The sequence below is a fragment of the Lissotriton helveticus genome, chromosome 4_1 (assembly GCF_964261635.1).
Source record: "Lissotriton helveticus chromosome 4_1, aLisHel1.1, whole genome shotgun sequence".
NCBI lineage: Eukaryota > Metazoa > Chordata > Amphibia > Caudata > Salamandridae > Lissotriton > Lissotriton helveticus.
The window spans coordinates 792,708,443-792,725,755 of record NC_136063.1 but is presented as its reverse complement, the minus strand read 5'-3'; positions in this window follow the sequence as shown (position 1 = coordinate 792,725,755).

The following is a 17,313-nucleotide window of genomic DNA, read 5'->3' as shown; positions in this document are numbered from 1 at the left end:
GATACAGCAGCATTGAATAAATACATAGAGAGACAGAAACAAAACTATATAGTTAGGGGCTACCCAGAAGAGACATTGGATGACGCAATAAATCAGACTGAACAGGAGGACAGACACATTCTGCTGGACAAGCATTTAAAAATATCACAGAAACGGCAAGTGTTTGTGTCAAAATTGTCCACTATTTTTCATAGGATTAAAAAAATCATCAACAACAGATGGGAAATTCTGCAGAATGAGGATGACTTCAAGGATTTGTTCAAAGATTAACTGTTACATGCCTATACCAGGTCTAGAAATCTTAAAGAAATACTGCAATCAAATTCACAAGTAACCACACTGGAATACAAAGGAATGAAGAAATGTTACAATTGTGTTCATTGTAATAACATCATTTTGGGTAATAAGATACAGCATCCCACTACGAGAGAAACCATCAAATTACATCATAATGCAGACTGCAATACTACCAGTGTTATTTACGGCATAAAGTGTCAGTGCGGACAACTTTATCTCGGAAAAACAGAGAGGAAAATTAAAGTTTGTATATTGGAACATAAAAGCACCATTAGAAATCAAAAAGTCAGTAACTGTCTGGCAAAGCACTGGATAGAAGCACGTCATACAATAACACAATTAAGGTTCCAAGTTATACAGGGATTTGACCAGGGTATTGTTACATAGAGAGATTTTTTGGATAAGGAAACTTAACACTCAGGATCCTTATGGATTAAATGATAACATTGAAATGGGTTGTTTCTTGTGAAAGCATGGTTAACAGTGAGAACTAATGTGGAACTGAGCCAGTGATTTATGTCATGGTATATATCAAAGAATTGTAATGAAAAAATCCTGATTGGGATGTTTTTAATGATACTAGACTTTGTCTATTGTTTATTTCTAATTGCAAAAAAGAGGGTGGAATTACACTGTTTTCAACTGTACACAGCACTTGATCCCTCCAGGGACCATTCACAAACACCTAATGTATTTATTTTTATTTTTAACTTGGGTGGATTTTTTTTAGACATTTCCTCGTATAATTTTTTTTGAGTCGTGTCAGGTGAGCAGAAAGCCCACACGAGTATCTGTATAGGATGTTTGGAAGCGTTTTATTACGGAGGTAACTGAGAATGTATTGTTCAAGTATGGCGTCTGGAATCCAGCAAGTGAGAAGTTGGAACATTTAGTCTGTTTTCAATCTCGACACAAGCAGGTACAGCGCAGAATCAGGCACAGGAAAACGAAAACGCTGGTACGGATTCCGTCCAATTGCTGAGATCAATATCAAGGTACGCTGTGTTCAGGCCGATGTGAAAGGATTTAGCGAGTAAGGATGTAACGTTTAGCATGATACGTTTTGGTTTTTCTGATTACAGTTGGATTTCAGGCGCAGCGAATGACGGGTGGTATACCGCTAAGAAGAGACGCTAAGGTAAGCACGAGTGGTTATGACATGAGATATGTGTGGTTGGCGGGCAGTTTACTCAACAGCACTGCATTTAGTATTTGATTTGTCCATGCCAAAGCACAGAATAGTATGGATCGGATGGGAGAACCGTTATTGAAGGCCGACATTAGGTAGCGTCAGGTAAGCATTTAACTTCTTCGGTGCTCACGACGAGACCAGCTCGTCATGAGTCACAGTGGAGCTGTGCTCATGAGGAACTGCTCTCCTCATAACGGCGCGCTCCGCCCACGCATGATTAATTCCCCGCCTGTGCAGGCTAATTAGTCAGTGGGCAGTGTCGTGATGAGACCAGCTCGTCATGAACACAGCTCCACCGTGACTCATGACGAGCTGGTCTCATCACGAGCACCACGGCGCCTCTCTACCTCTCCCACCCCCCGCACCACGGGGGAATTAGCCACGCAGGGAAGGGGTTAATATGAGCACTTTCATGGTTCCCAACACATGAATGACAGCTGCGGCTGGTAGAGGTTTTATATGGCAGGCACCTATAAGTTAAGACAGCTTTTTATAAGGTCGGCGGTTCATTCTCTGTTTCTTGGTTTTGTTTGCTCTTGGTTCACAATGGGGCCTTTTTTTATTGGTTTTGATTTTCACAACACAAAGCAGGACACACTGCATTTAATGAACGAAATGACATCCACTAATGCTGCTAATTGATATTTTCCTGTACATTTGAAGTAGATTAACATTTCATAATTATGTTTGCTGCAGATTATATCCCCTGAAGAAGGGCCAAGGGCCCGAAATGCATTGGGCTACATGGCTACAATAAAGAAAAGTGACAATATCTTCAAACTAAGAAGATTGTAGAATTGTTTTGTATTTTATGTTTTGTGAAATGAACAGATTAAATATGTACATTACAACGAAAGAACACAGTGATACTGTATGAGGTTTTTTTGAGGATGATTATGTTTGGTTGATAGTGTTTAAATAAATGTTTTTTTGAAGAAACATATGTAATGTAAACCAAATGAGCAATAGCTCATAGCAAAAGTGCACAGTGGTCAAGTTTCATTTACTTGTTTAAGGGTGGGTTTGTTGAGGACATGTCGAGTCAGCGTGTCCACCACTGTTAGCACGCATAGTAAAAGAAGTGATACTTAATGAAGGTTTGAGTAAATTAAGGACTAAAATAACAGGTGTGCTCCATGTTCTATAGTCATCAAATCTGAGGAACATGGTTCAGGGAAGCCCTTAAATACCAATAAAATGTAAGGGTGTTACAGAGGTCGGAGGCAGTAGCCAGTGGCTACTGTTCCCTAGGATGACTACACCATTTAGGTGCCCCCTCCTTTTGGGGAGAGGGTCACATCCCTGTTCCTATTGGTCCTAATTCTCCAATTCAAGATGGAGAATTTCAAAGATTTAAGAGAGGGTTCACCTCAGCTCATGGTGACCCTTGGGGTGAGCTGGGATAAGAAGGACACTCCTACTCTGCTTACTAATTTTCCCGCCTGTCCTGCTGCCAAACGTGAGGTCTGGACAGGGGGGCGTGCATCTCCACTAGTTGGAGCTGCCCAAATCAGCACATCACAAGGTGGGAGCCTTTGAGGCTGACCGCCAAGTGTTGCTGTTCCTGGCAGGGGGAGGTGTGACGCACCTTCATCCAGGGCAGGCTTTGTTTCTAACCTCCGAGAGCACAAAGGTTCTCTCCCCATGAGGTCAGAAACTTGTCTGGTGGTGGCTGGCTGGCAGAGAGCAGTCAGCGAATATACAAAAGGTTGGTCGTTTTTCAGGGGAAATCTCTAAGATGCCATCTGTGTGCATTTTATAATAAATCCATTACTGGTATCAGCATGGGTTTATAATGCTGATAAGCTTGATACCAAACTTCTCAGTCTTCAGTAAAGCCATCATGGAGCTGTGGAGTTTGTATTGATAAACTCCCAGCCCATGTACTCAAAATGGCTTCACTGCACTTATAATGTCTGTGGCATATTGCTCATGCAGCTATTCCCTCACCTGTGGTATGGTGCACCCTGCCTTAGGGCTCTGATGCCTGCTGGAGGGGTGCCTTAACCCTGCCATATCCAGTGTTGGTGGGCATGGCACGCAGGGATGTGTGCTTTGTCGAAACTTCACTTTAGTCTGCACCAAAACATGCAGCCTGCAATGTCAGTGTGTGTGTGTTAAGGTGAGGGGCCTCTGAGGGTGGCATATTACATTCTGCAGTCCTGAAAGGCCTTCTCTGGTCACAAGGCCCTTTGGTACGAGGGGTACCTTTTACATGGGCCTTACATATGGCCCAGAGGCATGCCGATTGTGGAGACAAATGTACAGTTTTTGGAAAGAACACAGCCCTGGGGAGCTGATTGGCAGGGACCCAGGGCACACTCAGTCAAGTTAGCGTCAGTTATCTGGCAAAAAGGTTGGGGCTAACCATGCAAAATTGGTCCACTTTCCAACACACACTACATTGATTTATCACTCCTCTGCTACCAAAGAGGGCTAGATGGGGGAGTTCACCCAGAGACCAGTTGTCTGAGTCGTCCACCTGCCTAGCAGCGTAGGCCCAATTGCATACCTCTTTATTTTTCCTCTTCCTTTTCACCTCCTACTTATTCAGCTCATCAGGCTAAAACTTACTTTTCCTTGACCACAAAAACCTGGACCTCTCAGCTGCGCCAAAGCTGCAACACCATCTGAACTCCTACCTTGTGAACCACTTTCAATCTCATCACATGCTTCAACATGTGTACACCAATGACCCTAGGTATGGGGAAGGTGGGACCACTCCAATATTGGAAACTCAAGCAATTCCTACGGGACGGGGTTATTCTTTGTCAGTAGTTGCAGTGTGTGACTATTCTTCCTCCTTGTTCTAAGAAGAAGTCATTTTGTTTACATGGTTATCTATTATCTCTAACTAGTCTGTCACGTACAGTGCACCCGCTGCTATCTCTGCATAGATTTCTGCTCTTTTCCGGCCTCTTTTTCTGTCCTTACTTTCCTTGGTGTCACTGAGGCATACTCACTCCCACACATTACACATCAAGCGGAGAATCCTGCACAAGACTCCCAATATTTGCACAGCAACCTTCCAGCACAAAAGATGGAGCACTCACCCACATGTCTACCAAATGTATTATCTTCTTTCTGGTATCCTCTGAGATTATGACATGTAGGCACCAGGACTACCACTTTTCCTACCTCTGGAAATGTGCGAGGAACGATCAAGCAACTTAAAGATATTTCTCACTAGCAGTGTGGGGTAGGACGAGTGCAGAACGAGTACTACTCTTGGAATCTTCCTCAGGTGATGCCCCAACCTGGAGGTCCTATCCTAGAGTTGACCCAGCAGGGTAGAGAGCACTTGCCTCACAAGGGGTGTATTCTCTCACTGACTCATCTTTTCAAACTTTCTGGCTCAGACAGACGTCATACACGACTATCCACCACCTGGCCAGCGACTGTCCACGGACAGTGATGGACAGTCCCTCAGACCACCATACTGTTGTTAGGGGACACTTGTTACTTATCTCACCCTCATTGATCCGCAATTTGAGAAACCCCTATTGATAAATATATTTGATCACACTTTACTATAAGATAAAACACATTTTAAAACATTTATTTTTTCAGACCCTTCTGTTCTATTTTCTTTAAGATAATTCAAACAGTGACCTAGTTGCCGAAGATGGTGGTCGCGGTTATCCAGCTCTAAACTGCTGCCATGAATACTCCTTCTAAATCTTACTTGGACATGCCCCTCTAGGTTCTATTGCTGGCAGCCTACATTAAGGATTCAGTTAGTGCCCTCTGGAGGTACGATAGGGGTTCTGGAGACGAGCAACTTGCGAACTAGAGGTGAGGCCTAGTGCCAGGGTGGGAGAGACATGGACAGAGAGCTGGTCGACGACTGAGCATGACACACTAAGTTTGTAGGAAGCTGGGTCCATGCTGGAGAACTGGCTAAATGGGTTAAGTGCGGTTCTAGCCTGTGGAGGATTCCAACTTTTGGTGATGTGGTGAGAAGAGGGGCTGCATTTCCTTGGTGGAGGATCGTGGGCTTGCGGGGAGTGAGGTGACCCCCGGGTGATCTCAGTGTTGAGGCTGCAGCTCAAGGAGTGGATTGCGTCCACCTGAGATGGCTGGAAAGACCATTTCAACCTTTGATCTGGGGGGGCCACTCTGACCTTTCCCCCTTCACCTGGAGGCAATAGGCGGGGGATAAGTGAAGCTGTGATTGCAGGCTATCGCGGACCGCACTGGGGCAGACAGCGAGGTATTCAGCCTAGTGTCCTAATGAAAAGCACTGGGCTGGCTGCTCGTCTGCCAGCGTCTCTTAGTTCAGTGAGCTGTGCTGGTTCATCCTGGACTGGACCTGTTGGCCGTGGTTTGCCCAGTGTGCCTCATAACTTGGGGTGCTGCAGAATATCTAGAAATACCTAGAGTGGCGGGCCAAAGACCTATGACTGACTGCCTGCACCGCCCCAAACCTTGGAGGACCCCGGGGGCTGGTAGATCATACCACCCTAGATAGGCCCCCTGGCTCACCTTAGCTAAGGACAAAATACCCCCTGGATGGTAAACAAGGCATGCACAATACATTTACTCATACCAAGGGTCATGTGCAATTGCAAAGCTTACAAATAATGGGTAATTCCTCCATGAAAGATTGCAAAACAGACGGAGCTAACTAGGACATCGCAGCAACCAATATAATTTAATTGAGATAGCAAGCAAGATAGGCGCAGTTGGGGCCGACGTCATGTTGCTGCACTAGGATTTCCCACAAGCAGTGGATTGGATAATGAAGGTAGAGACCCATGTCTCTGACCTTGAAAACAAAGTGGCATCACTGCAACAGACTGTTCCTAAGATGTCAACAACAATGGCGGCGTTAGCGGTTAGGGTGGAGGATGGCGAGGGGAGAGAACAGAGGAACAAGCCTGTGTGGGTTTTCGAGACGGCTGTGAGGGATCCTCCACCAGGGTCTTCCTAGATCGTTGGTTGAGATATATACTCCCACTGGACTCCCTGTCCCCGTGTTTTATAATAGAAACACCTCACAGGGTCCCCTGCTCATCTGTTGATTGCCTACCTTTTACATTATGACATGGTCCTCTGCTTTGCCTGTACTCATGAACTGCTGCTCTTCAAATAAACCAAAATTATGATTTTTACAGATCACATGAGGCTTGTCCAATAACAGAGGAAGCCATGTGTTGAAGCCAAGACAAAACTCTCTAGCCTGAACATTGGCTACCTGCTCCTTTTCCCATCCTGGCTTAAAGTACTCTTCCAGTCTTGCACTTTCTTCTTTGAGACGGCGGATGAAGTGTGAAGTGGGTTGAGAATTAGGCTGACATTGGTCTGCACGCCCCGTGATGGCTGGAGGCAAATCTTATCCCTGTGTCACCCTTCTGGGGTGGGAGAAGCCTCCAGAACTGCACTCAGAACAGACAAGGGTAAGGCTCCAAGCAATATGGGAGATCGGTGATGTCGCCCATCCATAGAGGGGATTGTTAGGGCGGAGAGGAAGATAACATTGTGATTGTGGTGGGGGGGATAGAGGTGGACTGAGGCTAGAATAAGGCTTACATATAACCAGTCCCTTCTCCTCCTTTCTGGCCTGCTGTGACCCAAACCTACCTTCCTTCCTTCCTTCCCTTCTCCCCCCTCTAACTTTGACTGTAGCGTGGGCATATAACTGGGCCTAATACTGAGGCAGTAATGTAGTGACACTCTGCACACTTTGCTGGTTACGTGCAGTGACCTCGAGCGGTGATGGTACCTTTATTTATCCCCTTGGGACCGAGACCGGCCAGAGGGTGTAATTCGCAACATATTATGGTAGTGGTCAGATGGCTCAGTACCACCCTCATAACCTTTAATAACAATGACAACAACAATAGTGGAAAGACCACAACAAATACAGAATACAAGGTGTACCAAACAAAGTTCCAGTAATGTACAAGGTCCTCAGAGCACAAATACTTCCAACCTCTGGCTAGGCCTGCGATTTTCTCTTAACTGATATGGATATCCTCGCTGGGTTGCAGGTATTCCCCTAGTTCTGGGCGCTCTGACTGAGAAACTGGAAGGCTTGCTTCAGCTTCCTCTGGAAACTCCTCATTCACACTGTCTCCCCCTTGGCTGGGAATCACCAACTCTCATCAAGACTTGGCTTCATTAGAAGTATCAGATTGCCCATGCCATTACCTAGCTCATGAGTTGATATCTTTTTGGACCAGGAAGCATTCCTAGATAGCACTCACCTCTTTTGACAGTAACTATAGCTCCTTTCATTTGGACTACTTCCCATGGCTCACGCACAAACAGTGCTCCAAATTTCCTCTCTAGGTGCCTGTCCTTAATTATCACCTGGTCTCCTGGGTGGATTCCTAAATCACAAGCATTCCTTATTCTGCTAGCCATGTCATTGTTTCTTTTCCTGTTGATCTGTGCATCCGCACTGTCCAACTCTCCTAGTACCCATTTGGCGATCACCAGAACTAGATCACGCACAGGCATCCTCATAATCAGCTCACATATTGAGCAACCAGTGGTACTATGTAGCGTTTGTCTGTATTCCCCTCTAAAATTGATTAAGACATGATTCCATCTCTGCACCTTGATCACCTCCAATCCGGAGTGCTTTATTGAATGTTCTCATGAATCTTTTGACCTCCCCATTGGCTTGAGGCCACCGGAAAGGTCACTCACTGGTGTTTGATGTTTAAATGATGAAGGTAGTCTCTAAATTCCTGGCCATGAAAGGGCGGACCATTGTCCATCTTGATCTAACCCCAATATGGCAAATATCTTGTCCAGCGCTGGCTTGACACACTCAAAAGCAGTGGAGTGGACTAGTTCCACAGCTGGAAACTTGGAGTGACTGTCAATCATGACTAATGTTAGCCAACCATACGGGAAGCTCCTGAAGTCAATACTGATGGACGACCATGGTTCGGTGCTTGGACATAAAGTGATTACCAGCGTCGTTGGGGGCACTCCCCTGGTAATTAGACAGGAGTGGCACCCACGCACACATTTTTTGATCATCCGGTCCACACCTGGGAACCACACCTTGGCCCTTAACCTCGCTTTCATTTTGTTTAGACCCCGATGGCCCTGATGGGCAAGCTCAACAGTCCTCCTCCAGAAACTCTTTGGTATCACAATTTGTTGGCATCGTAGTACCAGCCCCTCCATGCTTTCACTGAGCTCATCCCTACACCTCCATAGGCTTGTTCTGACCTCTCTTTCTTCATGCGTCATGTAACCTACACCTTCCAGAAAATTCTTTTAACGATGTTCTCTCAGAGCTTCTTTCACTTTACATAGACACTCATCCTTTTTGGGTGCTTCATCTAGATCTTCAAGCGACAGCACTTGTGTACATGATAGTTCAGTGATGAACTTCGTGAAAACCTCAACACCTCTGTTGCTATCTTGCTGTGGATGGGGTCTGCTGCCATAGGGTGATACGACCGATAATCCGCCCGGTTTTTGATGCCTGGTCGGTACATTACTTTGAAGTTGTACTGCTGAAGCTGTACCACCCACTGTTCAATTTGTGTCGGGCCATTCCTTGCTGTCCCTGCGAACTGCGGCACCAATAGCTTTGGATCCGTGATCACTCAGAACTTGTGCCCACACAGGTATATGTTAAAGTGTTGACATGCCCATCTGATGGCGAGCGCTTCTTGTTCAATTTGTGCATATAAGGACTCCACCGCTGACAGTGCCCTGCTTGCATAAGCAATCGGCTCTCATTCTCTTTGAAGGTCTTGCTGCAGTAGCACTGCCCTTAGCCCTACGGGGCTGGCATTTACTATGCGTTCTATGGGACTCCCCGGACTCCAACAATGCACCTTTCACTTCCTGAAACGCCTGAGAAGCTGCACTTGACCATTGCCATGTTTTTTTTTTTTGTGAGAACCCTAAAAACATAACATAACATGTGTATTTGTAAAGCGCATGTTCACCCAGCGGTTTCTTGGCGCTGAATAACAGATGTTTATTGTTACCCAACGCAATGGTACTCATTTTATCGACCTCAAATGGATGAAAGGCTGAGTGGACCCGCCGGGATTTGAACCTGTTACCATGGGGTCGAACACAGGCCCCTGCAGTGGACGCATTAGTCCACTGAGCCACCAGACCCGACAACCCTCAGAGGAGCAGTGGTGGTTGCCAGATGAGGAATGAACTTCCCACAATAGTTTGCCATTCCCAAGAAGCTGCGCATCTCTGTGGGGTTTTGGGGAATGGCAGCCACCCTGATGGCCTCAACTTTCACCTGATCCACCTGCAGTCCCTTCTGGGTGAATTTGTACCCACAGAATTCCACCTCATTGGTGTAGAAGGCGCATGTATCTTTATGTAGGGTGAGTCTCTGCAAGTCTCTGCATGGTCGCTCTTAATCGCACATGGTGCTCCTCCAAAACCTCCAAAATCTGTGAGAATATTAAGACGTCATCACTGATGTTTATGACTCCTACCAGTCCTGACAGAGCTTCTCTTATGGCATCCTGGAATACCTCAGCTGCTGAGGACACTCCAAAACTAAGCCGCTTAAAATGTCTCAGCCCCACATGTGTCAAGAAGGTTGATATATCTCGACTTCATTCGTCCAACATGAGCTGGTGGTAGCCGGAGTTAAGGTCTACTTTTGAAAACCAATTTGCCCCATTAATGTCAGTGACAATTTCATCAATCTTGAGAGTAATGTGCTTTTCTCTGCGTATTGCTTTAGTTGGTAACCACATATCCATACACAGCTGGTCGCTCTGAGCTGCTTTGGTTTGGGAGCAATCACCAATGGGGATAACCAAGGGTTGGGCCTGACACTTTTTCAATTACCCACACCTTTTCAAGCTTCTCCAACTGGGCCTCCACAAGGGGCTGCAGGTGAAAGGGTACCCATCTATTTCGTAGGGCCACAGGTTTGACCGATCGGTCCATGTGCAGTATCACCTTGACCTCCTTCAAGCATCCAAGCCCTTCGAACAGCTCAGGGAATTGTAACATAATTTCTTCTGCATGCCATTGGTGGACTTGTCGCACAAACAGCACCAGTCCCAAGTCCTCAGCCGTGTGACAGCCCAGCAGCGTGACAAGAAATCTTTGGCTGGTCGGTTAGTTTGCAATGTGTGACCTCCACATCGATGACTACTTATAAGGGAATGGGTGTGTTGCCCCCTTATGTAAATTTTTTTCGCTTGGGTGTCCATCAGTTTTGGATGGGGCTCTAATTGGCGATAGTGTTCTGCATCAAGGATGTTTACAGATGCTCTATGAGAGTGGTTACTTGATTCACACTAATGTTTATTCTGCACATGGGCCGAGGCCTTTTCCTCGGATTTGTTTGTCCTGTAAAAGAGATGGTGAATATTTCTTCTTCTTCCTCCTCATCCTCTTCCAATAGGTGATTTTGTTGGCACACTACTTGTCGGTGATCTGGTGTCTCCTCTTCCGCAGAGACTTGCTTGACACGAACAAACTTTTTGGCCTTTCCTCCCATATTGACTATACAAACGGCACCCTGACACACTTTTGCAAAATGTCCTATTTTTCGACACTTCAGACAGAGCTTTCTGATGGCCAGGCTGTGCCCCGGCCCGGGTAGCCTTTGGAATATCCTGCATAAACTTTTTAGGGGCAATGACATGTTTCACGAGGATGGTGTTCACCTCTCAGACACTGGGACTGATGTATTCATCAAGTACATTTGGATGTTTGCACAGCAAAGGTTTTGTGGTCGGGAGGGCGAAGCCCCTCCTGGCCATGGTCACCCTTGTGCCAGGGTCTAGAATCCTAAAGTCACCCCTAGTTAGCAGGGGGTTCTCCAAAGCAGACTCCCCAGGGCAGCACTAAGTGAGGTCCAGCAGTCCTGAGCCAACCAGAGGATGTACACACCAGCTTGGGGGCTAGAGTGCACAAATCATCGGGGTGGGCACGGAGCCACTGCTTCTGCCCACCTCCTCTCAGCCCCTAATGCCAAACTAAATGAATCGAGAGAGCAAGGTACTATCTTTGCTGACTTATCTATTCAGGATGTTAAAGACATGACTGTACTACTGTCTATAGCTGAGAATGAAAATTATCATATTATCATTCACTGGGTACTGAGTGATTTAGAATTGAGTTCTGACTTAAGTGAAGACATTGGTTTAACACCTAAAGCCAAGTGAACTCTGCAATTACCTAGCAGGAACAATTTGGATTTATTCTATAAAGCAGTAATGGTTGATATTGACATATGGGGAACCAAATGTCAACATAGACAAATTACACACTCTAGGAGCAATATCATTCACTGTTAATGGAAAGCTATGAAGACACTATCCTCTGATCAAGATATATTCATTAGAGAAGCGGACAAAGGTGGGTTTATGGTGCTTATGGATAGAGCAGATTATAATAATGAAATTCAGACACAGCTGAATGACGTTAAGACCTATCAGAAATTGAATCATAATCCAACCCCATATATAACCAAATGGATAAACAGTTGACTTAACAATTTTCCGGGATTGGGGCTGTTGAATTATGATAAATATCTCTACTTGACTACTGATCGACCTAGATATCTATGCATGTATATATTACCGAAAGTACAAAAAAATGTACCTTTCCTGCCTGACGTACCCATAATTTCAGGCATAGGTGGCCCAACAGAAAGGCTCTCTGAATTTGCAGATATTTTTCTTAGACTTTTTGTGTTCAATTTACCTTTGTACATAAAAGATATCAAGCATTTACTGAATATATTGGGCGATGTGAAATGGGAACCCAACATGACTCTTGTGTCTTTGTATGTGGTATCATTGTACACTAAAATCTCACATTTTGATGGTCTAGGGTCTCTGAGACATTGTCTTTATAGGAGGTCAGTTGAATGCATGGAGCATTCGGAAATGTTGACTACCATGTCACAAATGATTCTGAACAATAATGTCTTTTTATTCAATAAAGAATGGTATAAGCAATCATGTGTGACCGTGATGGGCTCCAGGTTTGCCCCGTCTTTTGCCAACCTATTCACAGGTTGGTTTGAGGCAGTGCACATCTAGGGCCCAGGTCGCTTAAAATGGAATGGTAACATCTATTATTGGGGAAGATACATTGACGATTGCTTAATAATATGGACGGGGACTCAACCTGGACTAATGGAATTTTTTGACTCCCTGAATGGCAATATGTATAACATGCCCTTTACGATGGAACACAGCAAGGAGTGTCTGGTTTTTCTGGAAGTTGAGTTATATATCCAAGAGGGTAAAATACAGAGCAGGATGTATAGGCAACCCACCTTGTGTAATTCCTTATTACATACTTACAACTCACGTCCTAAAAGCCAAATAAACGTAATTCCCTTTGGTGAGATGTTGAGAGCACATAGAAATTGTAGTGAGGACTAAGGGTTTAAACAGAATTTGACTGAAATACAACACAGATTTCTTACCTGTAGTTACAGTAAGGATGTGATTGTTCGAGCGGGAAATAGAGCTTAATGTCTGAAACGTGTGGCTATACTTAGGGATAATATGGTTAAAATCACAGATGAGAAGAAGCTTGTAGGTCTGAATACAAACTACCATCCGTTCTCCTACAAAATATACAATATTCTTAATACACATTGGTCATTATTAATGGCAGACAAGGTTATTCAACCTTTTATAAAGGAGCGACCCGGCATTACATACATGAAAGGGAAAACAACACGAAACATGATATGTTTACGGTGTCCTACACCTCATACTCAAGAGACAAGGTTGCACAAGAGTGCCAGGGGTTCACACAAATTTAGACATTGTAGTATGTATAGACTGGCCATTGATGGTATCACCAAGTTCAGATACAATAATTCATTTGAACATGAAATTGTGACACATCTAGATTTCAACACTAAGGGGCTCATTAGGATGGCGGACGGACTTGCGTCCGTCCGCCACCCTAGAGGAGGAGGGACCGTCCGCAGGGGCAGCGGCGGTCCCTCCGTGCTAATTAGGATGTGACCGCCACCCTGGCGGTCACATCCTGTATTTTTATCATTGTGACGGGTGCTGCTTGAAGCAGCACCCGCCGCAATGTTAAAAAAGTAAGTTGTGCATTTGCATGCACAAAGCGGCAGGCACCTCGTGGTGCCTGCCGCTTTGTGCAGGCAAATGCAGGGGGGTACCATAGGTACCCCCCCATGTGCACCCCCCACCCCCCTTCACCCCTGGGGGCCCGCAACAGGCCCCCAAACACAAATCCGTATGCCTTTACACGGCGGAAATGCCGCCGTGTAAAGGCATCTTTCCGCTGTCATCCTAATATGGCTGGCGGTGTCTGATAGACACCGCCAGCCATGTTAATGCTTTTCCGCCGCGGGCGCAATCCGCCCGCGGCGGAAAGGCGGCGGACAGATAGGAAGACCCACCAGCCATCCTAATATGGCGGTGGGTCTTGCAGGGCTCCCCGGCGGATTTCCCGCATCCTCCGGGCCGGCGGTGGCTTCCGCCGGCCCGGTGGATGCGGGAAATCCGCCATCATAATCGGCCCCTAAATATGTTGTTTATGTGCTCATTTGTAAATGTGATATGAGATACATGGGCAGCACTATTAGAACAATGATATAACATATAACTGAACATTGTACAGCACTCAAACAGCAAGTTCCAAGATATCCCATGGTGATACACGCCAGAGATTGTACGGCTCAGGATAAATACATGAGCTTTAGATTTCATGGTATACAAACTTTAATGAATGATGCTAGAGGAGGCAATCGAGAACTGAAGTTGCTACAAAGTGAATCCTGTTGGATAATGGATCTCTGTGCAGTGGATAAGGGTCTGAATATAGACCACGAAATGCAATATTTTCTGGGTAGGTAGTCAAGAATGATGGGAAACTCCCTTTTGGTTTGTTAATTTGCTTTGAAAATGCCAGTCTTAATGACATGGTTATTGTGGTCCTCTCCTCTGTTTTCTCTTATTAATATATATATTCAAACAGGATTATTATGAAGTAAGAGCCAATGACGGATAGCTGGTGATGATAATAGAATTCTATAACTATTAATGTTTTTCTTATGGGTATTTCTGCTAATATATGGGGGCACTTTCACCTATTTAATATCTAACCTTTCTCAATCCCACAAAAAAGAAAAACAATTTTTAGATTGATATCATTTTATATTACAGTGGATACCTTAGGGTTAGCTAGAGTGGGATATAGAATAAATGAAAAGAAATATCGGTCTTAAAATTGGCAGATCCCTTTACGGCACCTACATATTCAACGGACTCGGAGATGGCCACCTGATTGTATAGTTGTGGAATGCTGAATGCGGCTTATATTACCCACTGATTTACTACTGCTAATAATGATATAATTCAAAACTTATTATGTGATTACTTAAAACATAAGTAGCAAAAATAACACAGACATTGCAGTAAAAACACTGTGTTAAACGAGGCCCATTAAAATTTAACATTTCATAATTCGAGAGGTATTTCTCAGGCATGTTAAAGTTAGTGCAATCTAGAATATTGTGCAAGCTATCTTATTTCCTTGTGGAAGATTTGGCTTAAGTCATACAAAGTTAAGAACATCTGAGATTGAGTTGGGCCCTGACTGTAGTGTCCCTAGGACAGTAGAAAAGGGTGTGTAATTTATAAAATGTAAAAATGTTTAAATGTGAAGAAAGCCACAATGCTTGTACTAAAGGACTCTGAGTCATGTTAGGCTTCTTAGCTCCTACCATAAAAAATTGCAAAGGGCAGTGCCTGGAGATGTATACATTGTTTGATGCCCGTTGAGTAGTAAGGGTTCATGTACCCTCCCTATGTGCGCAGTTCGTACGTGTGTCAGAGTGTGATTTGCTTTGACTTAGCCATGGACAGTCAGCCTTTCCCTGGTGAATGCTGCCCCATTCATAAACCCCATCCCTTGTGTTCGCTCTGCTGCTAGCCATGTCATTGAAAGTGCACCTATGGATAACTTCTCACTTACTCTGTCCGTAATGTTCTGTGCCTCCATACTCCGGAATTCACTTCCTTATTGGATCTTAGCACTTTTCAGGGCTCATTTTCGCATTTCACTCGTTTCTGACCGCTTTGATATACTTTCCGATTTTGGCCAAGTCCACAGATACTGTACAAGTAAAAAGCCATGAGATTGCCTCTACGCAGGTCCTAATCTCTTATCATAGAAACACTGGCTTTAAAAGTGTCCGCTGTTGTTGTAATAAAGCAGGGAAGCAACATGCAAGGTGCAACAGGGAATCTACTCTGTATTTGCACAGCCTACATTTGATTACCCGCAGTAAGCATTTCCATCCTGGGTTGAGTTCCTTAATTAGAAGTTGTACTATCCTGGTCTATTGGATGTCTTTCAAATATTTCTTGCCCTAGCGCTCTTCAAATATTGCTAATCAATGTTTGTTTCATAGGAGGAAGTCAGGCCTGGTAAGTCTCCCTTTTAATTCTGTCTGGCTTTATCTTCATTCCTCGAGAGCACAAAGACTTGTTTATTTAGGGCTTTTTTATTGCAAGGTAACTCTCTTCTTCCTGCGACCAATTGGCTGTTGCTGCGTACACTTTGGACACTGCAAGTTGCATGTAGATGTTCCATGGGTCCGGTCCCCCTTCAAAAATTCCTTTAAGCATTTCTTTTAGAGAACCTGTCTGCACCTTGAGATTCTGGGAATAGTATTTTGCGAGGGTACTCATGCCCGGTTACTCACCGGTAATAATCATTACTCCGAGTCCTGGTCTCCCCGTCCCATTCCTGAACAGTGAGCAGCTAGTCTGCTCCACAGAAACCTAATACCTAGCAGAGCTTTTTGCCCCTCCCCCAATAGGCGTCACCATCATGTGGCAATAAAGGGGGAAGTGCGGCAGAGAAAATTCCTGAGAATACCAAAGAAAAAACCCAGAAACTAAACAATCACCCCAAAACCAAATACAGGGAGGGAGGGAAGGGCTCAGGAATGGGACGGGGAGACCAGGACTCGGAGTAATGATTATTACCGGTGAGTAACCGGGCATTACCTCCTCGTCCTGTCACCCCGTCCCATTCCTGAACAGTGAGCCCATACCCAAGCACACAGTGATTGTAAGAAAAAACAGACCAGCAAGTGCGAGAAAACAGGCCCATTTAATCAGCAGAAAACAGTACACATCATAAACCATGTACCGCAGACAGGACATGAGCGCCAAAGGCAGCAGAGGCCGCCTTCCCCAACTGAAGACGATAAGGCGAAACAAACGTACGGGGAGCAGCCCACGTGGCAGCATTACAAATGTCCCTCTGAGGGCCCCCTTGAACATGGCCCAAGAGGAGGAAACGCCCCTGGTCGACCTACCCTGAACAAAAGAGGGGAGAGGACATTGGGCATAATCTTAGTCAGAAACCACAGCACCCTTGACCCAACGAGTCAAGGTGGACAAAGAAGGACAAAGACCCAGCCCAGAGAGGCCAAAGGTGACAAACAAGGAATCAACCTGAAGGAAACTAGAGGTCCGCATCAAGTAGATACGGAGAGCCCTCAACACATCCAATGAATGGAGGACCACCTCCTCAGGAGAGGCAGGATCCGGAAGAAAAATAAACAGGAGAACAATAACCTCCTGACAGTAAAAAGACGTTAGGCAGAAAAAACTGACTGGGACGGAGAATGACATTGTCAGCGCAAAAGCGTAAAAAGGGGAGAGATGCCATCAAAGCCCCAATCTCACCAACCCTCCGCCCAGAAGTAACGGCCACCAGGAAAAGAACCTTAGCAGAGAGGAACTTCAGGTCCTCGGAGGCCAAGGGCTTGAAAGGGGGGCCCGCCAAGGCCTGGAGAACCAAGGGAAGATCCCAGGCAGGCACAGGAGAGCGAGAAACAGGAC